Genomic DNA, 25136 nt, shown 5'->3' on the forward strand with positions numbered 1-25136 from the left:
TGTTACAATTGCCTACAGTATTCAGTACAGTCACATGCTGTACAGATTTGTAGTCTAGGAGCAACAAGCTCTACCATACAGCCTAGGTGTGTAGGGGACTATACCATCTAGGTTTGTGTAAGTGAACTCTATCATGTTCACACAATGGTAAATCACACAGTGGTGCATTTATTAGAATGAATACCCATCGTTAGGTGATGCATGACTGTACCGTTACACTCTCATTTTACAAGTAAGGAAACTGGGGCACAGTTGTTAAATAACTTGCCTAATGTTAAACAGCCACTAGGGGGCAGAGCCAGAATTTGAACCCATGCTATCTAGCGCCAGAGCTCATGCGGGTGATCAACACACTGTGCTGCCTTATCCATTGTACTCTGCTGACAGCCGTCTCTTCTTCACTGCTGCTTCTGGTGATTAAATGGCTATATAAACCTGCATGGTCAGGGCGTGCAGGAAGTCTCACTTCACTCACAAAGCTAAGTTCATCAACTCCTATCCCTTCTACACCAAACTTCTCTGCATGCTCCCCTGGTCTCTTCCTTACTCTTAACCCTTGGAGTATGTAGTATGTAGTATGACGAGATGCATAGAAAAATCAAATAACTAAATTACAGTAGCCCTTATCCACAATTAAGTTATTAGATTTTTCCGTGCATACCCCCATACTACAAGCCAACCACCACTAAAAATCCATGGGTTGGAAATAGAGCAATGCAAGGGTGTGCTCTACATAAGATTTCCAAACCATGGCCTCAGCTCCTAAGTCAGTGCTCACCAAGCCTGATAACACATAAAATGCTCCCATTTGCACAGCAAGTAGAGAACAGAATTTCTGTTGTTTCCCCAAATGAACATTTATTAAGCCTGAGTGACTCCCTCAACACCACTGGAACTATCCAACTCTAGCCTTCCACCCTCACCCACCCTGCGTGTTTGGTCTGACTGGCAGAGGTAAGTCATGACTTGTGTGGCTGAACTCGCACTAGCCTTTTCTCTCTGGGGGATGAATTATGTTCTTTTCTATGTCCAGTGACCAGAAATTTCCTTCATCCCTGGGGAAGTTTCTCCTGGAACCAAAGTAATGCCACCCACCTTGTAATGCATCTCGTTGCTGCCTAAGGACTACTGTGGCCACATCCCACCTATGGGGACTGACCATTCTGATCAGTGGGTCAACCTTTTGTGTGTCACAGACACACTTAAGAATCTGATAAAGGTTAAGAAGACCTCTTTACTGATATATGTATCATTTAAGCAAATATCCTGGAATTTTGCAAACAAATTCAGGGACTTACAGATTTCCCTGAACTTTTTTGCAAAACTACTCATTTTTGTAACCAGTATAGAATGTGGCACTTAGTAAATGTTTGTTGAATTGAACTGCACGAACTAAATCTCAATTCAGCAATCCTAAATGCAGAAACAATTACACACACACACACACACACGCACACTAGTTATTTGTCTTGCCCCAGAAAAGGACTTAAAATAGTTAATATTTAGACATTTGCTTCTTCAAAACATCTTCATAAGTGTTGAGACTCAGTAGAGACAAATTCCTTTTCCACTTAACAACAACTCAGAATTTTTTTTAAAGAAATAATATCAGAATACAAAATGAAAAAAGCAAATCGCCCAAAACCAGTTAAAAGACATAAAACTGAATTCTTTGTAGGTTGGATATTTCTTATCAGAGTGGTTCTTAGTCCCCTCCCTCCTGCCAAATTCAACAAAGCCGTTGTTAACAGTGATCAGACCACACTGATTCCAATGAGGGTCGGCCATGAATCACACATATACTTGGGGATCACAGCAAACTTTCTGGGGGGAGGCCACAGTTTAAAAGAAGGCCTCCAGGGGATTCTGATATCTCTGCCTTTTGGTATCCCCAGTCTCGTTAGTGTCCTAAGATAACAAGTGCTACTCAACCATTAACTCAGTTTGGCTTATTGAGCACAGAACCTTCTGTTCCTCTATTGATCGGGTTAGGAGAGCAGGCTTTAAATCATCTGAATTTGAATTTTGGCTCTATCACTTGACCTCTCTGTGCCTCAGCTCCACTGATATCACCTGCCAAAAGCCATTTCTTCCCTCTTTGGTGCTAACAGAACATAGATCTGTTCAGATATTAGTGTGATGTCCCTTGACCTCTGGTATTCCTATACCCTATCCCAGCCCCAGAATATGAATCATGATTGGTTAAAAATACTCATAGAAATCTTACTGCTTTTGGTCAGGGATTAGTCTAAAGGTGGGCTTGCAACCCAGCTATGACCAGAGAGATGGAAAGGCAAGTCAGCTGAGGTAAGTTGGGAACATAATCTATACCAAATATAAGACAGATCCTTAGGAGGAGAAAATCCTTCCTTGTTCTTCCTGCCTAGATGCAGACATGATCCTGGAAGGGCAGCAACCACCTTGTGGCTTTGAAAGGAAAGTCAACATGCTAAGAAGGCAGGGAGGGAAAACAGGAGGAGCCTGGTAGTTGTTTGTTGTTGCTGTTCGTTTTAGAGTCCAGTAGTTTAATTGTATAGTGCAGGTTCTGCATCAGCTCTGGACTTTGGACTCCTTATTCAGTGAGAAAAATAAACAATTCATTTGTCAAGCCCCAGTAAATTTTGTTATTTACAGCCTGAATGCATTCTTATCTGATATACTCAGTTTATAATTTATAAAGTGAGGATAAAAACAGTACCAACTAGAAAGTAAGTAAAATTACCCCTGTTCACAGAGGACATAATCCTATATCTAGAAAACCCTAAAGATTTCATTTAAGAAATCCAAACTGTTTAACTAATAAATGAATTCAGCATAGTTTCAGAATACAAAGTAAATGCACAAAAAAATCAGTTGAATTTCTTTATACAACAGTGAAATTAAGAAAACAATTTTCTTTTCAATAGCATCAAAAATAATACAATACTTAAGAATAAACTTAACCAATGAGGAGAAAGACTTGTACATAAGTACCAAACACTGCTGGAAAAAAAACAAACAAACAAACTAAAGAAGGCTTGGCTAAATAGAAAGTCATTCATGCTCATGGGTGAAAGGACTTGATTATTGTTAAGATGGCAGTACCATCAAAAGTAATCTACAGATTCAGTGCAGCTTCTATAAAAATTTCAATGATACCTTCGGCAGAAATAGAAAAGCCCATCCTAAAATTCATATGGAATGTGAAGGGACCCCAAATAGACAAAACAATCTTGAAAAAGAACAAATATGGAGGGCTCCCACTTCCTGATTCTGATTTTAAAACTTACTATAAGGCAACAATAATCAATAGTAGATTACTGACATAAAGACAGTGAAATAGAATAGGAAGTCCAGAAATAATTTCTTGCATGTATGACCAAATAATTTTTGACAAGGGTGCTAAGATAATTCAATGGGGGAAAGAGCAGATTTCAAAAAATGGTGCTGGGAAAACCAGATATCCACATGCAAAAGAATGAAGTTGAATCCTTATCTAAGATCACACACAAAAATCAACTCAAAATGAATTAACGACCTAAATGTAGGACCCCAAACTAACAAACTCCTAGGAGAAAACATAGGGAAAAAACCTCGGCTGGGCGCGGTGGCTCAAGCCTGTAATCCCAGCACTTTGGGAGGCCGAGACGGGCGGATCACGAGGTCAGGAGATCGAGACCATCCTGGCTAACACGGTGAAACCCCGTTTCTACTAAAAAAAACTACAAAAAGTTAGCCGGGTGAGGTGGCGGGCGCCTGTAGTCCCAGCTACTCGGGAGGCTGAGGCAGGAGAATGGCGTAAACTCGGGAGGCGGAGCTTGCAGTGAGCTGAGATCCGGCCACTGCACTCCAGCCTGGGCAACAGAGCAAGACTCCGTCTCAAAAAAAAACAAAACAAAACAAAAAAAACCTCATGACATGGATTGGGTAATGATTTTTTGCATATTACATCAAAAGCACAGGTAACAAAATAAGAAATAAATTGTTTTTCATCAAAATAGAAAACTTGTACAACAGCAAACAATATTATTACAGAATGAAAAAGGCAGCCCATCGAGTGGGAGAAAATAATCACAAATCATGTATTCTGGTGAGGTGTTAAAATTCAGAATATATAAAGAGCTCCTACATCTCAACAACACAAACAAACAACTCAATTAAAAAATGGACCTTAATTACTTTAATGGACTGTAATTAATTAACTTAATTGGAGGACTTTTATAGACATTTCTCCAAGGAAGATGCACAGATAGCCAATAAGCACATAAAGAGAGATTCATCACTAATCCTTAGGAAAATGCAAATCAAAACCACAATGAGATGCCACTGTCAGGTTAATGCTAAACCATTGGCAGTACCCAGAAGGAGAAGTTAAGGAGTCTAATCTCTGCTCTGGCTGCTGTGTGGAGAATGGACTGTGTAAGGGTAAGCGTGGAGGCAGGGGGACTAGTTGGGAGGTTGCAAAAATTAGGCCGGACATCATGGTTTCAACTTGGGTGATGAGATGTAGGGTTGTGGTTATATTTTGGAGGTAGAGTCAGCAACATACATGGCTGGACTCAATGCAAGATTTTAGGGTGAGGGAAAAATCAGAATAAGCTCTAAGTTTTGTACCTGAGCAATTGAGAATACGACAGTGCAATTTACCAAAAAGAGGAAAGTTTAGTGAGGAAGCAGGTAAGGGGGCTGACTGGTAGGGGAGAGAGAGGAGTAGAAAAGTAGATAGCTTTGTTTTGGTTCCACAAAACTGGGATGCCTACTGGACTTCCAAGTTGATATATGATTCTGGAATTGGGGGGTTGGGAATTGAGTATCATAAATTTAGAGATGGTATTTGAAGTCAAGGGAGAGAATGCAGAGAAGAGACAGGGCCAAAGATAGAAATTTGAGCTACCTAAAAGATAGAAGCCTGACAGAAAGGAAGAACAAAATAAAAGGCTGAGAAAGAGTGGCCACTGAGTTAAGAGAAAGTCCAGGTGGGTGATCTTACAAAGGCTCAGAAAAGACTTTCAAGAATGACAGCATGGTCAACTGTTGCTGAGAGGTTGACTAAAAGGTAAATGAAAAAGGAACTAGGCTTTGGCTAGATGTAGAGCATCTATATCTTGATAGTGACCTTGATAATGGAGAAGTGGTAGAGATAATAACCCAACTGGACTAAATTGAATACAGAAGGGGAAGTAGGGAAGTGAGGACATCAAATACGGACATGTCTATATAGGAACTTTGCTGAAAAGAACTTTGTGGTTGATTGGATGTGGGGGGTGAAGCAGAGAGAGAGACCGAAAATCTCTCCCACAGTTTTGGTCTGTGCAACTGGGTGGATTGGAGGTGCCAGTCACAGAAGCTGGGTTGTTGGGTTGTTGGTTCAGGATACTGGGAGGCTGGGGAGTTCAGAGGGATGGGTGCCTTCAGCTCCACATCTACCCAGGGCTCTTTGGAATTTTTGTGAAATGACGGCATCCTTCCTTCTTGCTGGGCTAAGGCACATGGTCATTAATTAACAAAGATCAGTTTCACAAAAAAAACATGTAAGAGCCCAATAATTTACACGTGGGTTTTAATTTGGGTGCATTTAAAAAATGTAAAACAGCAAAAGGCAAACATGAGCTCTTAAATCCCCTCTGCTGTACTACTTCTGAGATTGAGAAATCACTTCTTAATTATTAAGGAATACTCTCTAACACAAGCAATTTTCTTTAAAAAACAGCAATCAGCATACGCTGCTTTCAGTTGTTCAGATGAATTAGCCTCAATTTATAGACTCAGTACTGGGAATTATTCCAGAATTACTTACTCTAAATAAGTTATTAAACATAGTTAAGGCATAAAATAAAAGTTGGCTTTTTTAAGTTCCGCCAGCTAAAAGGACAAAATAACCTCTTTAATAATTTTTCATTTGAAAAATACGTAAAGACCGCCCCTCCTCCAATTCCTGAGATTACTCTGCCAATTTTACAAGAGTTCCCTGCTTCTAACTGCTATGGATTTCTTGTTTTGAAGCACTTAAGTTATATTCGTCAAAGAGATGAATATGAGTATATTATATTTTAAAAGCTGGAAAACAATTTCAAAAGAATCATAATGCTTTTCCTGCAATAATGTGACAAACTGTAAAAAGAACATTTAAAAATTATCAGTATCCCTGGAAAGGAGGAACATTTAGTTTTAGATCTTGCTGATGATTGTGAATTTCTTTAACATTTATTCTTGGCTAGATACTCCTTTTTACCTCATTGTTATAAAAATGCTCATTTCAGGAAATCATTTTCAAAGGAAGAACAAAGAAAACACTGGAGAAGGTAGGTACTTCCTTTCTGAGGTTTAGGAGAAACTTATTCTTACTGCTGGTGACTACATTCTGAGAAACACAGGGTTGAAACCGAATGTTCATTTATGACTTCTGCTTCTCTTCCTTCATTTTCATCATATTCTGTCACTGCTCAAAACCTTATTTGAAAAGCTGTGGTTTTAAACCTGATTTAAAATTTACAAAGAACACAAAGGTATACAAAGAAACATCCTCCGTTACCTCCCCAGCCAGCCGGTTCCCCTTCCCAAAGATAATCCATGTTTTCAGTTGGTCATGGATTGCCCCCTCCAGGTAGTTTATGCATTCACATGCAAATACATATACACCTGCATAGGTATATCAATTCCTCCTTAAAGATAACTTTATAGTTTGAAGTAGTTTATAGCAAATATTTCAAAATTTTTGTAACATCACAAGAAGTTACAGAAATGGTAATCTTGCATTAGCATAGCATAAAGTCAATAGGCATATAGTCAATAAAAATGATATTGGTATAATGCTACCAATTCAAATAGAAACCATATTCTATACACTTATTTCTACCCATCCTATTTTCCCCCCAAATAATAGCATGCTGTACCTCTTGTGCTGCCTATTGCTTTTCTAAATTTAACAACATAACTTGGAAATCATCTCATATCAATACACAGAGCTCTTCTTCAGTCTTTTAAAAGTCTACGTAGGGTACTACTGTATGAAAAATCAATTTAACCAGATTTCTATTGGTGGGATTTTTAGTTGTTCCCAATCTTTTGCAATTACCCATAATTCCATGATGAATAATTGTCTACATAAGTTATTTTGCACATATCTGTAGGAAAAATCCTTAGAAGATGGCTGGATCAAAGGCTATGTGGATATATAATTTTAATGTAGCCAAATTAGCCTCCAGAAAGATTTATCAATTTACATTTTCTCTGTCTCTGTGTGAGAGAATTCTTATTTCCTCAAACCCTCACTAACATAGTTTACTAACCTGACAGAGAAAACAGGGTATCTCAGTGTGGATATAATTTTTACATATTTTTCTTCTTATGAATAAAGTTAAGCATACTGTCATATGTTTAAGGGCAACTTGTATTTTCTTTTTTTGCAATAGGCTATTCTTTTTGCCTGTTCCTCTATTGGCTTTTGAGGTTATTCTTATTGGTTTGAGGAAATCTTTATATTTTAGAAAAATTAACCTTCAGTCTAGAGTTTCAAACATTTCCCACTAATTTGTTGCCTGTCTTTTGGAAAATGGAATGTAATAATCGTTTCTTGACTTCCGGGAATTTTTTCATACTTACAATGACTTTCATACTCAACATTTATAAAACTATTCTCCTAACTATGTATCTAGTACCTGCAAAGTTTTTTTTTTTTTTTTTTTTTTTAACACTTAAATCCTTAATTCATCTGGGGTAAGGTATGAGGTATGACTTCAACTTTATTGTTTTGGAGATGGCTACCTAGTTGTCCCAGACTTAATAATTAATCTATCTTCTTCTTATCGACTTAAAATGTCACCTTCATCACATACTCAATTCTTATACAGTTTTAAGTCAATTTATGGACTTTCTATTGCATTTCATTAATATGTCCACCTCACACATCAACACCTGTAAAGAAAACCCCACTATTTTAAAATTATTGTAGCTTTGTAAGTATGTTTTAATGTTTCTCAGAAACTTATAATTGTTTGCAAGCACCTACTCCTACAGTTTCTGTATAGCTTGTCCCCAAGGCAGTGCCTCCCCAGTCTAAGTTTATTATCCATAGCCTTACCATTGTGTCTTTTCTCATTTTATTCCTTTTATTTGAAACGCTCTGTCTATTTTTCTTATCCAAATTCCACTGTCAGTTTGGATTGTGATCATGACTTAGGTGGAGATCTCCCTTAGGTAGCAGCTAGAGAGGTAGATACGGGAGCAGGTAGGGTTGATCAAGGCAATAACTTTTCGTTAAGAAGATTTCGAGAACAGCGGATGATAAGGACTCAGAGTTATGTTAGCTTTAGAGGTGCAAGCAAACATTACAAGCCAAAAGTTCATAGAGTTAAGAGTTGGCATATCTGAGAATTGGGGGAAAAAATCACATATCCATACAGGCATATTAGTTAGGCTACGACACCAGCAAGCGGAGCACAATAACTTGAAACTAGATATTGAGGTAGAATGTTTGAAACTAGTGTTCTTGGTATATGTGCAGAGAGCTACATGGCTCAAGCATCATTGAGATGATTTTAAACAACCAATAGACTAAGACAGAGGGAGAGAGAAACAAGAAAGTCAACGGTGCACAAGAGAGGGTGATAATAATAATGGAACTGAGCCTCCAAACCACGTAAAAATATAAGTGATGACATGGAACGTGGGGGAATAGAGAGTGAAAGGATGATGGGCTCTATGCACTGGAGTTACTGGGAAGATAAAGCATTGCTGTACACGGGTACTTGAGGAAACGAGTTGGAAACAGGAGATGGTCATCAAAGAGAGGGTGGAATGCTTCAAACTGAGACTATGGAGGTTGTAGCAGAGATTGCTATGTATTCACAAAATCCATTTCCCTTACATGCTGAGATGTAGCTATACAAAATCTCTTGCCCTCCCTTGCAGGTGACTGGGGGTCTTGTGACTGAGTTCTGGCCAATGGAACATGGACAAAAGAGATGCACTCCCCTTCCAGATCTGGCCCATCAGAACTCCTGCATGCGCCTTCACACTCTTTTGCCTGTATCTGTTAACTGAAGTAGGGAATTTCACAGGGTCACCTATGGAAAAGTTTGAGGATCCAGGGCATGGCAGGGCCTCAGATGAAAGGGATCTAGCTCCTGAATGACCACATGGAAGGTTTGCCACCAACCAAGAGCATCCTCTTTAGGCTTCACACAACAAGCCACTGTGATTTGGGGGTTTGTCATGGCAGCTGGTGCTGTATTACTTACTCCTGAAATGATGCAGACATTAACAAGGCACGGAGGATAACCATGTGGTGTTATGAGTGTCTGATCCAACTGGAGACTTGGAAGTATGTTGAAATATATTTTTAACTCACAGGGTTGGGGAAACCTGGAATGGGAAGTCCTGGGGAACCATTCTATGGGAGTCCCTGGGTGTTATTTTGGATTGAATAATTTAGACAGGCAGTGCTGAGGCAGGTGAGAGAACTTGGGTGAAAATAACCTTGCCAGTAGAGGGTGTGATTTCCAGAAAGATGGGGTGACAGTTTCTTGACAGAAGAAGAAGGTATCTTAGAAATAATGGCAAACTCAAGGCCAAGGGAACAAGAATAGGACCAGGATGAATCCATGGGGGAGCCCCTGGGGAAAGTTTACATGAAGAGCTTTTCCTTTGGTTGGTGCGAAAAGTACTATTTAGTAGATGGCTTATTATAAACAAACTATTTTATTTATTATCAGCTATTTGAAGTATTTTATGCTCTCCCTTAGTCTGCTGCTTTTTCTGAGTTGGTATTGAAAATGGAAGTAAATAATGGGGTCCTAAACTGAAACTCCATGAAACTCCATGCTTACATGTGCTTCCCTGGACCCTGCATGGAGAATGTGTTAATTACCCATTAATTACCAATTACCCATGGTGGGAGTGATGGGTAGTGGAGTCCATGAATTATGGTCTGTGAACAGTACAAAAGGAGCATGGAACCACAGTGAGTGAATAACAGCAGGACAACCACGAAATTTACAGGCATGGTGATCAGGTGACTCCACGGGAAGAGGATATGATTCAATCCCTCCCCTTTTTCTCAAATAGACGCATAGGAAAAAAGCATGGTGGAATGTCTATAAACCTTAATAGTCACTATTTCTGGATTGTGGGATTGGGAATAGGAAGGATTTAATGTTCTACTTTGTACATTTCCAAATTATCTGAATTTTATGCAAAAAATACTTTGATATTGATGAAGTGTAATATAGTTTAAAAGGTAAAGGAAACTCAAATTCATAGAGACAGAAAGTAGAATGGTGGTTGCCAGAGGATGCAGGGAGGGGGAAATGAAGAGTTGTTTAATGAGTATAGAGTTTGTGCAAGATGAAAAAGTTCTGAAGATTGGTTGCACAACAATATGAATATACTTAGCACTACTCAACTGAGGCTGGGCACCGTGTGGCTCATGCCTGTAATCCCAGTGCTTTGGGAGGCCAAAGTGGGAGGACCACTTGAGGCTGGGAGTTGGAGACCAGGCTGTGCCACATAGTGAGATCCCATCTCTCCAAAAAAAAAAAAAAAAAAAAAAAAAAGAAAATTAGCCAGGTGAGGTGCAGTCCCAGGAGGCTGAGGCAAGAGGATCACTTGAGACCAGGAGTTCAAGGCTGCAGTAAATTATGATCGTGCCACTGTAATCTGGCCTGGGCAACAGAGCCAGACCCTGTTCTCAAAAACAACAACAACAAAATGAAAAAAAACACTACTAAACTGTACACTTAAAAATGGTTAAGATGATACTTTTATGTTATGCGTATTTTAACACAATTTGTTTTTAAAGGTAAAGAGATTCTTTAAAGTTTCAAGAGGCAGAAATCAATTCACCATTGGAGTGTAGCCTAGATCCAGATAAAAGCCTTTAAAGTAGTTAAAGCGTATATAGTGTAAGCTGCTGAGAATTCATAATCCTCCAAAATTTTTAAACCTTATACTTCTCAGTGAAGGAAAATGAGAGCCAGTGAAAGTACCTATGGAGATTTTCCATGAAAATGCCTTTTCACAGTGACCACAGTTTTCGGATATGAAAAGGAATCTAAAATTTGTTCCTTGGCATTATTTTCATCAAAATCCTGAAATCACTAATTCATATAAACCCTGATGTGCAAAACTTTGTGTAAGTTTATTGTTATGAATAATGCATCAAGTAGATTTGTGAGCAAGGAATATTACCAGGGCCAAGGAAGGGCCACACGTAAATTCATTATAATAAAGGGACCAATTAACCAAGAGAACATAGTATTCACATCTGTTTTTAAGGGTCGTGTGCCTACCCTTGATATTCTGATTTAGAGTCACCAACAAAACCATCTGACTGGAGTCGGCGTAGGAGCAGTTCTTGCAAAGCAGGAGATGCTAAGCAGAAAAGACAATAGATGCCTATTAGAGAGATGCTTGGTTTGACCAGTTCAAGGGTATGTACAGAGACAGTGGTGCAGAATATTTGACCCTAGGATTATTCTGGGAAGTCCAGGGGATACCTTAAATGAAGCTGTACTATATCCTTTCCTTTCTGCTTTTCATGATGATGATTATTGGTATTTGTGACAGAGTAGAAGCTGTCAATTACAATCCTGAAATTGACATTTTAACTTATTTTTCAGGAACAAACCAAATAAACTATTTTATGATAGGAGAAGTATGGCTGATAAATGATGCCATTCATTTGATAAAGCAAACAGGTTTTTGAAAATATATATTTGTTTGTTTCATTAATTAATGTATTTATTTAGACACAGGATCTCACTCTGTTGTCCAGGTTGGAGTGCAGTGGCATGATCTCAGCTCACTGCAGCCTTGACCTTCTGGGATCAGGTGATCTTCCACCTCAGCCTCCCAAGTAGCTGGGACTACAGGCACATGCTACCATGCCTGACTAATTTTGTTTATATTTTGTAGAAACAAAGTCTCACTATGTTGCCCAGGATGGTTTCAAACTCCTGGACTCAAGTGATCCTCCCGCCTTGGCCTCCTGTAGTGCTGGGTTTAGAGGCATAAGCCACTGTATCTGGCCTTTTAACAAAGACAGTAAACTTTCTGGTACTCAGAGAAAGCGACCTTTTGCCAAGTAGCATTCTTTGTTACATTTCTAATGGTTCACGTTTCTATTATTCTGAAACTATAGCATCTAGGTTTTCTGTGTGACATGTTGAAGGGAATACATGAGTGTACAGTGAAACAAAAAGTGTGAAAAAATTTAGATTCCTTTTTTCTTTTTTACTATCCTGATTAAAAACTGGGCAAAAGATCTAAATAGATATTTCTCAAAAGAAGACATACAAATGGCCAATGAGTATATGAAACAAATGCTCAACATCTCTAATCATCAAGGAATTGCAGATCAAAACCACAATGAGATACTACATCACTCCAGTTAGAATGGCTATTATTAAAAAGATGAAAACCAGCAGGTGCTGTCAATGATGCCGAGAAAGGGGAATGCCAGCACACTGTTGGAGGGAATGTGAAGGAGGACAGCCCCTACGGAAAACAGGATGGAAGTTCCTCAAAAAACTAAAAGTAGATCCACCTATGATTTAGCTGGGTATATATCCAAAAGAAAGGAACTCAGTGTACTGAGGAGATGGCTGCACTCCCATGTTTATTGCAGCACTATTCACAATAGCCAAGATTTGGCATCAACCAAAGTGTCCATCAGTGGATGACTGGATTTTTAAAAATACCATATACATACACAATGGAATGCTATTCAGCCACAGAAAAGAATGAATTTCTGTCATTTATGACAACATAGATGAACCTAGAGGACATTACCTTAAGCGAAACAAACCAAGCACATAATGTCACTCATATGTGAAAGCTAAAAAAGTTGATCTCATGGAAGTAGAGAATAGAGTAGTGGTTACCAGAGGATGCAGAGGGTAGGGAGGAGGGGGCTGGGGAGAGGTTGATCAACGAGAACACAATTACAATTAGGAGGATAAGTTCTGGTGTTCTATTGCATAGTAGGGTGACTACAGTTAACGATAATGTATTGCATATTTCAGAACAGGTAGAAGAGAGAATATTGAATGTTCTCACCACAAAAATGACAGGCATTTGAGGTGATGGATATGCTAACAACCTGGATTTGATACACATGTATTAAAGCATCACACTGTACCCCATAGATATGTACAATTGTGTGTCAGTGTCACATACTTGTAGTCCCAGCTACTTGAGAGGCTGAGGTGAGAGGATCACTTAAGCCCAGGAGCTGGAGGCTGCAGGCAGCCATGATTGCACCACTGCACCCCAGCCTGGGAGACAGAGAGAGGCCCTGTCTCTTAAAAAACATAAAATGATGAAATGAAACTGAAAAGTGTGAAAAATTGTATTGGGTTCTATTGCCATATTTGTCAGGCAACAATTACACAGTTTTATTTCCACAGAAATTTATTTGCCTTTAATGTGTTTTCACATACATTATCTCTATGATTTAATTCAAAGGTTTTCTTCCTCTCCAGATTTCAGGCATTGTGCTCAGCACTGTGGGGACTTAGCTGACTAAGCGCCAGTCCTTGCATTCTGTGTGATTGCAGCCTTGTTGGTAAGAGTACACAGTACATACAAAAACAAGATACAATAAGAAAATCATTGCATCACCACTTTGGAGTTCTAGTTGGCAGGAAAGGTTTGGAATCCAGCTTCATATTTACTTGGGGTTTAATGTGTCTTTGGGGGAAAATAAAGAGACATTTGGAACTGAGGGCTGGACAGGAAAACATTTGCTTTCTTCTACAAAGAGTTTCTGACTCTCTCTCTCTTTTTATAAATAACCCTCTTTATTCCAAAATAGACTTACTATTTGCCCTTGAAAAAGTTTGTCCGAAGAGCTTGATTTGCTGAAGTAAATGTCTTATTTAGAAAAAGAAATTGTCTAGAAAACTGTTTCAACCAGTGTAATTTCCATCCTCTCTGAATGATAATTTATTTTTGCAAAGTCTTCTCTTTTACCACTTGATCATCTGCTGTCTTTGCATTATTACATAACAGTTTCAGGCTTGTATATCTCTTATATACCAACTCCAGGGGAGAAGGTGGACCTTATTCCCTTTGAACATCCTTCAGTCCTTAGAGCATCACTTGGTGACAAGCAGATTATACACGTGCAACAAGTATTTGATTAATAAATGAATAAATGGATGAATTAATGGCTGCTAGAAGCTTGACAATTTCAAGGCTGTCTGTAAACCTTTTCAATTTGTGCAGATTATATTGTAACTTGTTTTATAATAAATCAATCTATATGGAGGATTCTCGTTTTTAGGAATATTTACATTTTGAAAATATTAATTATAGGAAAAGGCAAGACAAACTTCCTGGGAGTAGGGAGATGTCCCCAAAGTTAAAAATGTAAAGATGTAATGAGTCATTGGGAACAACAGCAGAAAGAAGAAAAGGAAATGTTTCAGAAAAGCTGATGGCCAGCAAGCATGGCAGTTATGTGAGGGTAAGGGAGTTACATTGGCCAACTAAGGAGGTGTGCATTTCATCAGATGCCACATAACAAGAAAATCCATTTGACAGCTTAAACACAGAAGTTTATTTGTCTCATGTCTAGGGGTAGGCAGTCCAGGGCTGGTATTATGGCTCAATGATACCACCAGAGTCCCAGCATTGTCTGTCTTTCCATTTTCTTATCCTGAGCATATAGGCTTCCATCCTCATACATCTTACTTTGGGGTTTCAATATGATTGCAACACCTCCAGGTCTCACATCCAAATTCATGAAAAAAAAAGAAAGTGTGTGTGTGGGCAGGGAGGAAAAAGAACAAAGGAGCAAAAGAATGTGACTTTTTATTCAAGAAGGGGTAGCTTCTCTGGGGACTTCTACCTATATTTCACTGGACAGAACCGTGTGACATGACCACCCCTAGCTACAAAACCTGGGAAATTGGATATTTTCAGCTTCCTTGAAAAAAAAAATGAGCTTCTCTTAATAGGGACTAAGAGGAAGGGTGGGGATGAGTGTTGGGTCAGCAACCAGCATCTGTCAAAACATGACTAGATGATTAGAGTCACCTGGTTGGGGAAGGTGATAACCAATTACCCAAGTGGAATTTACCCAAGTGACCAGCCCAGGTCAGGAGAGAAACACTCATACAGAGAAATTCCATGGCTGGGAGACCCACTGGAAATTACTGAATTAGTAATTATTGAAATGATTAAGTGCTTCAGAGCAATGCTGTGGTCTAGCCTGGTCTGGCCTTGAAAATAACACTTAGAGACATCTAATGTAAAGGACCTATTCCTTGCTTTCCAGAAGAGCCCATAAAGAATGTTCTTGCATTGAGTGGTAGCGGAAACAATGGCAGAATTAGGAAGCAACATGGAGAGGTTCCATAAAGACTTGATTGACCCCTTGTTAATTTATAGCACCATAAAAGTTTAGAGATTGAAGAGACCTTAGAGATCATTGTAATACATTATTACAATAATCTAAACCTTCATTCAACAGGAAGAAGACTAAGGCATAGTGAGGTGATGTGACTTACCCAGAATAACCCAGACAGCACCAGGTCTCAGCCTACTAGCTAAGTATTTTAACTCTCGGTTCAGAACTATTTCCACTCCAGTGGTTCCTCTAAAGGCAGCACCAAAATCACTTAGAGCATTGGCTAAAATTCAGATTCTTGAGCCCAGTCACCAACATATTAAATATGGCCATTAGGAATCTGAATATTGAATTGGCGCTGCATGTTGTTCTGATGAAGAGCCTGAGCTGAGAATCATTTGTATCTTCCTAAATTCCTACCCGTAGGAATTTCTGTCCTGAGGTTTCTCTGCATGCTTGTAAACTTGCCTTCATCTCTAACAGGGTGTTGGGCTGAGTCCTACATGAAGGAGAGCAAGAGTGTAAAAGCTGGTGTTTCAAAACCATAACCTAAAGAGCAGAAAATTCTAGTTTCTTTGTCTAGTGGCAGTGGAATTTTATCACTGAGGAATACTAAAGAATATTCCAGTTGGTGTTGAGTCATCCTGTTTCATTAAGACCTACATTGAAACGCAGATAATTGCAGTTTGAAATAATAACACTCAATATCTTGGCCACCGGACAAGCAAAATTTAAACTTTCCAGGAAGGAACTAAATGAGTAAAATTTTAGCTTGATTTGTGGATCTTTTCATTAAGGAAGTAAGAAAAAGCACTTTACATATTGCAAGTATTTGACGGTGGGTAGGAATTTAGGTTTCCTGTCTGCTGTCCCTGTAAAAAAGGTTTTAGGGGCTCCCCCACTTCCCAGCCTGGAACGTTTCACCTCCAAATTTCAAATGAGTTTTTTCCCTTCATCATTTCTTCTCTCCTTTATTATTTGCCGTGTAGACAAGTGCTAGCAGGTGTCAACATTGCTTGAGGCGTGGCAGTTACAGGATAATTGGAAGAACTTGCATCTTGAGAGGAAGCTCAATTCATTTAATTGAGAAATTAAACTAATGGACTTTTATCTCATTTGGCTGGTGCAATGGTCCCTGAAACTGGCTGATTATCAGAATCCTTTGGGAAGTTTTTAACATGTTTTTTGCTGTTGATTAATTAATTTCAATTATAAGAGTAGTACATGCTTTTGGTTAAAATAATTCAAATGGTACAAAGGGTGAAAAGTGGAAGATAAATGACCTCTCCTCCACTTTGCACTTACTAGAATAACCCCACTGTTATTATTGTGTCTTGCCTTCCAAAAATGTTAGTACAATACAACCAACATTTCATTTGTTTTTTCTACAAACATGCATTTTCATTTTTTTTCTACAAATATGATTATCCCATATTTACTGTTCTATAACTTGCTTTTCCAAACCATGGTATCTCGGATACTTTTTACTGTAGCACATCTAGCTCTACTTTATTCTTTGAAGTGGGCACATGTTTCTCATTCAAGTGATTCCGATTTAGTGGATTAGGCCAGACCTAGAGATTTATGCTTTTGAAGAAGCTTCCCCATGATTTCGAATGTAAGCCAATCTATGAACTAGTATTTCAAAACCACTGTCTTAGCTCATGTGACAAAACATGTTTCAAGATAAATCATTTCCATGTCTGGCTGAATCTTTTCCTCACTGAAGATTAGAAACTATGTTTTCTTTCCTGTTGCCTAATAAGAACAAGAAATATAAGACACGATTGCTCCCAAAGAGGTTCCTTTAAAGACACAACAAAATTCTACTGTACACGCAAGGAAGAAAAGTTTCCTTGGCAACTGGTGGCAAGTATGGAAGATAATAGATGGAATTTATCATAAGAATAAGGCAATGTTCTATTGAGAGCATGTCAGAGTGAGGCAGTGTAAACATGGTACTCATAGGTCTGCATGCAGAGCCCAGAATAATGCCTGATGTTCATAGATAAATACATAAATAATGGCAAGTAGTTAAAATTGAATAATCTTTTTTTTAAGCAGAAACTGTTTTTCTACCAAACTAATCTTTACCTTGAACTTGGGTTCCGGCGAATTGCCTTAACTATGTTTTTTTCTGTGAAGGGATAAAGACTTCATTTTTGAAAAGAGCTATTTAAAGCCGTTGGTGGGGGTTTTGAATAGTTTTCTAGGAAACAATTACAAGTCAATAAGCCTGCCAAGGAGCTTCTCTGGGCTCTCCTGCACTAGGCGGTTGTCATCTACCAGCAGTGAAACGTGTTTTTCTACAGGATGAATCTTGGCCAGTCAGATTAAGACTTGCCAAGAACACTAATTAAAGCAATATAAGTTAGAGTCCATTTTCTCCCTTAGGAAGGATTATGAATAGTATGGGGGAGGGGGTATGAGAATACTGGATCTTTTACATTCCTTAGCTTAGAGAGGCACCTGCCCCTCCAAGCTGAACATCTCCCCAGCATGTGACAAGTAGCAGAAATGATATGTTCCCAAGGCATGAAGATTAAGCTTTTTAAAAACTGCATTATATTTTCTAAAATAAAAAAAATTCGAACAAAACTCAAAAGATCTTTTAAGCATAATTCTTTTTTGTCATCTACATACAGGAACAACTGGAATAGAAGCTGAGTACTTTGAAAGAACACCCTTAGAGATTTCAGTTTGATTTTTATCAGCCATGGGACTATCCCATTTTGGAAACTATCACTTTAAGAAGTCAAAACTGCATGAGAATGCATATTATAATTATGATAACTTTGGGAAAACTGCAGAGTTTAGCTTGTACTTCTAGGTTGGTTTCTAAAGAAGCATAAATTAATTAATATGTTTGTTAGTCACTGTATCGGTTACATTTCTTTGGTTAAAAGACCAAAGAAATGAGTTGAACTATTTAACTTAAAAAATAGTTAAGGCAATTCAATGGAACCTAAGTTCAAGGTAAAAGACCAAAGACCTGAGTTAAAAACCAACTCAGGTTAACTTAAGGAAAATGGCATATATTGAAAGAAAACTGTATAGCTTTACAAAATCAAAGGATGCCTCTGGAAAGAAGCAAGCAGGAAAGCTCTGGAAATGCCACGAACAGGCCCTTTCGGGCACTGTCATCAGGATGATAGCTCCAACCACTTTCCAGCCTTGTGTCCCTCTGTTCAAGGTGCAGGTTCTTAGGGGGAGAGTTGGATTGGCCTAGTTTGGATGACAGCATACCTTCAGCCACTCCTTCTGCTTGATGAGCTATCATCATGGCTCAAAGTCCCAGCAGAACCACATTGAATAGGAGATGGACAGTTACCCCCAAAAAAGGTTGGGTGCGTGCGACAAGAGGAAAGGGGAAGAAATGCTGGGCAGGCAAAAACCAGATCAGGCCACTGTCATCACCTAGTATATCAATTATTACGTCGAGCAGCAATACCCAACACTATTGTGAACAGGAGACACTGTGCTTGTCTCTCCCTACCTTTGAGGTGGTGCATGCGGAGACTGGTGGTCTCAGGAGAAGCTCAACAAATGCTCATGATGCATACACCTAGAAAGACTGTGGAGAGACCAGAGGTGACCCATACCCTGGGGAAGTGAGGACAGCCAGAAAGAGCAGTGGGGAGAAGAACCTGATAGAATTTGTTTCTGTAATGATGGGAGATATTCACAGCCCTAAAGCCAGAGAAGAGATAAACCCTGATGCTCCCTGCAGGAGAGGAAAGTGGTAAAAGTGTTGGTATTTTGGTAGCAGAGGGTGGAGTTGCAGGTAGAGGGTTACCTACTTGCAGAAAAATTACATATGGGTGCTTTCACATGTGGTATGGGGTTGCTAATGCCTATCTCAGTTTTTTATCAGCATGGCCATATTATGTGGCTATCCCAGCAGCCCAAGCCTGGTGATGTGGTGATATGGTTTTGCTGTGTCCCCACCCAAATCTCATCTTGAATTGCGGCTCCCATAATTCCCACGTGTTGTGAGAGGGACCCGTTGGGAGATAATTTAATCGTGGTGGTGGGTCTTTCCCATGCTATTCTCATGACAGTGAATAAGTCTCACAAGGTCGGATGCTTTTCTACAGGGGAGTTTACCTGCACAAGCTCTCTTCTCTTGTCTGTCACCATGTAAGATGTGCCTTTCACCTTCTGCCATGATTGTGAGGCCTCCCCAGCCACGTGGAACTGTGAGTCCATTAAAACTGTTTCTTCTGTAAATTACCCAGTCTTGGGCATGTGTTTATCAGCAGCGTGAAAATGGACTAATACCACGTGGCAAATGAAACAAAAGAAAAGTTTGCTGGTTTAAAATGCATAGCAATTTAAAGTTAGACTGGGGAGGGTGTGGAAGGAGAAAATATTAGGCCCTATCATAGTGTTGCGGGAAGTCAGGGACCCCAAACGGAGGGACTGGCTGACGCCATGGCAGAAGAACATAAATTGTGAAGGTTTCATGGACATTTATTAGTTCCCCAAATTAATACTTTTATAATTTCTTACGCCTGTCTTTACTGCAATCTCTGAATATAAATTGTGATGATTTCATGGACATTTATCACTTCCCCAGTCAATACCCTTGTGATTTCCTATGCCTGTCTTTACTTTAATCTCTTAATCCCATCATCTTCGTAAGCTGAGGATGTATGTAGCCTCAGGACCCTGTGATGATTGCATTACCTGCACAAATTGTTTGTAAAGCATGTGCGTTTAAACAATATGCAATCTGGGCACCTTGAAAAAAGAACAGGATGACAGCGATGTTCAGGGAATAAGGGAGATAACCATTAGGTCTGACTGCCTGAGAGCCAGGCGGAACAGAGCCATATTTCTCTTCTTACAAAAGTGAATAGGAGAAATATTGCTGAATTCTTTTTCTCAGCAAGAAACAGCCCTGAGAAAGAGAATGTGTGCCTAGTGGGAGGTCTCTAAAATGGCCGCTCTAGGAATGTCTGTGTTATACAGTTGCAGATAAGGGATGAAATAAACCCCGGTCTCCTGTAGTGCTCCCAGGCCTATTAGGATGAGGAAATTCCTGCCTAGTAAATTTTAGTCAGATCAGCTGTCTGCTCTCAAACCCTGTCTCCTGATAAGATGTTATCAATGACAATGTGTGCCCAAAACCTCACTAGCAATTTTAATTTCGCCCCCATCCTGTGATCTTGCCCTGCCTCCATTTACCTTGTGATATTTTATTACCCTGTGAAGCATGTAACTACGATTTACCTGTAATTCTGCAGGCCCTCCCCCATCCACTACAGCCCCTCACCCTCCTGTTGTTTTGGTTCCTCAACCGGTCACTTTGCCATCCACTCAGCCTGCTTCTCTGTACCCTCCTCACACATGGATGCCAGTAATCATCAGTATAGTTCTTCTTCTTCTGCTCCCTTAATGCCCCTTTCTCATACTCTTATTCTGGTATGACCCCCTCACCCTCAGTTTCCCTTATCTACACAGGCTTTTTCTGTCACTTCTATGCCAACTCCATCTCAGATACCTTCTCTTGAAACTTCAATGCAACACTTATTATGCTAAAACAAAGAAATAAGTGGATTAGATGCGTGGGCTTATCTGGTCACGCTAGACCCTCCTAACTTCCAAGGGGTACAAATGCATCGTTATGTACCTCTTAATCTTACCTTTTTAAAAGAATTTAAGGATGCTTGTATTCAGTATGGTCCTACTTCTCCTTATGTTAAAATGGTATTGCAAACTTTTCATATGGAGGTCATTTTGCTTCCTTTAGACTGGGACCTTTTGGCAAAAGCTGTTCTAACCCCATCTCAGCATTTACAATTCCGTACCTGGTGGGCAGAGGAGGCCCGTTTGCAGGCTCAGCTAAATCAGACTACTGGCATTCTAATTACTCAGGCTCAGCTCACAGGCTCCAACAGTTTCTCTGATACTTATGCCCAATTAGGCTTTGATGCTTTTACCACGGAACAAGTAACAAAGGTGTGTATCAGAGCTTTGGATAAATTACGTGCCCCAGGCCAAGCTCCTGTTTCTGTTACTACTGTTAAACAAGGTCACTGATGTTTCTGTTATGTCCTCTAGTCTATGGTCTTCCCCCTGGCTTAAACATCCCACCAATATGGGACTAGTAGGTGTTGGAAAAGCTGAGGAAGTTTATGAGAGCACATTTATCTTGCCTTGCACTGGCCCTGATGGTCAAAAGGGTACAATTCAGCCCTATATCACACCAATTCCCGTTAATCTTTGGGGTAGAGATTTCCCATTAATCTTTGGGGTAGAGATTTGCTGGCACAATGGGGGACTGAAATTAATATTCCACATAACTGTCATGGTGCTCCTAGTCAGCATATGATGGAAAACATGGGGTTTGTTCCTGGACTCGGTCTCGGTCCAAAACATGAAGGGATTACTAAACCCCTCCCAATTATTGTAAAAGAAGACAGGGCTAGTTTAGGTTATCCTTTTTAATGGTGGCCGCTGCCACGCCTCCTGATCCTATACCTTTACAATGGAAATCTGACACACCTGTGTGGATTGACCAGCGGCCGCTCTCTTAAGGAAAAACTGGAGGCTTTAACTCACTTGGTTTCTGAACAGTTACATCTTGGAAATGTGGAACCTTCTCTTTTCCCCTGGAATTCTCCTGTGTTTCTAGTAAAAAAGAAATCAGGCAAGTGGCAGATGATAACCAATTTAAGTGTCATTAACCATGTAATTAAACCTATGAGGGCCATCCAACCTGGCATGCCTGCCCCTGCTTTAATACGTAAAAATTGGTCTCTCATAGTTATTGATCTTAAAGATTTTTTTTCATATTGCTTTACGTAAATTGCATTGTGAAAAATTTGCTTGTACTGTACCATCTGTCGATAATCAGGGGCCTGCAGCTCATTATCAATGGAAAGGACTTCCTCAGGGAATGCTAAGTAGCCCTACCATCTGCCAGCTTTATGTTGGGCAAGTGCTTTCACCAGTTCGAGCCCAATTTCCCCAGGCCTCTATTCTTCATTATATTGATGACATTTTAATTGCTGCCCCCACTGATAAAGAATTAATTGACTGTTATCAAAGTTTAAGCTGCCATGTTACAGAGGCTGGATTACACATCGCTCAGGATAAAATTCAACAGACCACTCCTGTTCAATATTTAGGAATGGTGGTCGATAAACAATGTATTCAACCTCAAAAAGTTCAAATTAGATGAGATTCTTTAAAAACGTTAAATGACTTCCAAAAACTTTTGGGTAACATTGATTATTTAAGACCTACTTTAGGCATTCCGACCTATGCGCTATCTAACTTGTTTTCTACGCCGCGGGGAGATTCCAATCTCCTCAGTCCCAAGACTTTGACCCCTGAGGCTTCGCTAGAACTGGAATTCGTAGCGGAAAGAATCAATCCAGATTGCCCAGTTGTCTAGAGTACAGCCATCTCAGTCTTTTCAGCTTCTGGTTTTCGCTTCATTACACTCCCCTACTGGACTAATAGTTCAACATAATGATTTAGTGGAGTGGTGTTTTTTTCCTTTCTGTGTCAAAAACTTTATCTGTTTATCTAGATCAAATGGCCACTCTAACTGGACAGGCTCATTGTAGAATACTTCAAATTTCTGGATTTGATCTGAATTTAATTGTAGTTCCTTTAAATCGGCTCAAAGTTCAATCTGCCTTTCAACATTCCGTACTGTGGCAAATTCACTTGGCTGATTTCACTGGCGTTATTGACAATCATTATCCAAAGAATAAATTGTTTGATTTTATAAAAATGACGTCTTGGGTGGTCCCTCGATTAACCAAAGATCAGCCCATTCCTGAGGCTGTTAGTGTTCACTGATGGCTCCAGTGACAGCAATGCTGGTTATTGTAGATCCTACAGGCAAGCTTATTTCTACCTCTTATACCTCTGCTTAAAAGGCAGAGTTAATTGCTGTGATTACTGACTTACAGGATTTCCCCAAACCTTTAAATATTTCTCTGATTCTGCTTATGTTGTACATGCCACTAAAAATGAAGAAACCGCTACTATTAAACATATTGATAATTCTGAATTGGCTTCTTTATTTTCAAGGTTATAACAGGCAGCTCGCCAACGTGGACACCCTTTCTATATTACGCATATTAGATCTCATACCACTTTACCAGGACCCGTGTCTGCCAGTAACCATAAAGTCGACTGTCTGGTCTCTTTTGCAACCCAAGAAGCTCAGGAGTTCCATAATCTCACTCATGTCAATGCTGCTGGATTAAAAGGTAAATTTGCTCTTACCTGAAAACAGGCTAAGCTTATTGTCCACTGCTGCCCTCAGTGCCAAGTTTTTCTACTTCCAAATCAGGAACCTGGCATTAATCCCAGAGGCCTAGCTCCTAATAATTCATGGCAAATGGATGTGACCCATTTTAGCTCCTTTGGCAGACTTTCACGTGTGCATGTCTCTGTAGATACCTTCTCAGGTTTTATCTGGACTACTTGCCGAACAGGGGAAGGCACGGCCATGTTAAAAAAAATCTGTATTCTTGCTTTGCAGTTACGTGGCTTCCATATCAAATAAAGACAGTCAATGCCCCTGGATATGTCAGTAAGGCTTTTGATTTATTTATGCAACAGTGGGGAATTTCCCATCTTACTGGAATCCCTTACAATCCTCAGGGACAGGCTGTGGTGGAACAGGCCAATCTCACTTTTAAAACCCAGTTGTCCAAACAGTCTGAAAAACAAAAACGTAATTTAACTACCCCCCACTCCCAATTACATTTGGCATTGTTTACTTTAAAATCTTTTAATGTTCCTAAAGCTAATAATCTAACTGCAGCTGAACGCCATTATACAGGCAAAAAATTCTCCCTAAACGAAGGCAAACCAGTGTTATGGAAAAACTCCCAAACCAGTACCTGGGAACCTGGCACAATGATAATGTGGGGAGAGGATATGCTTGTGTTTCACCAGGAGATCATCAATCCCCTGTCTGGGTACCCACCAGGAGACTCAAGCTTCGGATGAATATTGACAACAAAAACCACAGGGAAAAGACATCTGTGTCAGAGACGGCCCTCAGACGTGGTGAGATCTGTGCCAACTCCTTAGAAGCTGGCACACCAAATCACAATGGGTCTGATTCAGTCCTCCCTGATGGCAATGGAGACCCATCTAACTAATCCCACTTCTCCTGATTACCTTTCTTTTTCTCCTTACAAACCTGAAAATCTCACCATTTCTATTAGCCTGAAAATAACATCCCTCTGTTCTTCTCTTCCTCCTTCAGCACTGAATCTCGCTTACACTAGGTTTTATTTAATGATTCTCCTCCTTATACTTTCTGTCTCACCAGTTTCTTCTCACACTGATTTACCTGCTACACAAAATTATTCTTACTGGGCTTATGTGCCTTTTCCTCCACTTATTTGACCTCTCACCTGGATGGATGCTCCTGTGGAAATCTACACTAACGACAGTGTGTGGATGCCTGGAGCTACAGATGACCGTTGCCCCGCTCAACCAGGAGAAGAAGGCACTGCATTTAATGTTACCATGGGTTATAAATACCCCTCTCTGTGCCTTGGACGTGCACCTAGTTGTATCCATCTACAAACTCAAGTATGGACTGCTTATCTTCCGGAGAGATCAGCTACAGAGGAACTGGGACATTTAGTCTCTGGCCTCTCCCTTTCTCCTTTAGATCAAATGAAAGGGGGAGTAATGGCAATAATTGAAAATACCACATATTTTCAATATAACCCTGCAGGAAAACCATGCCCTAAAAATTTTGAGGGCCCATCTAAAACTTTAATTTGGGAAGACTGTGTTAACTCACATGCAGTAATAT

The sequence above is a fragment of the Piliocolobus tephrosceles genome, chromosome 10 (assembly GCF_002776525.5).
Source record: "Piliocolobus tephrosceles isolate RC106 chromosome 10, ASM277652v3, whole genome shotgun sequence".
Classification (NCBI taxonomy): Eukaryota; Metazoa; Chordata; class Mammalia; order Primates; family Cercopithecidae; genus Piliocolobus; species Piliocolobus tephrosceles.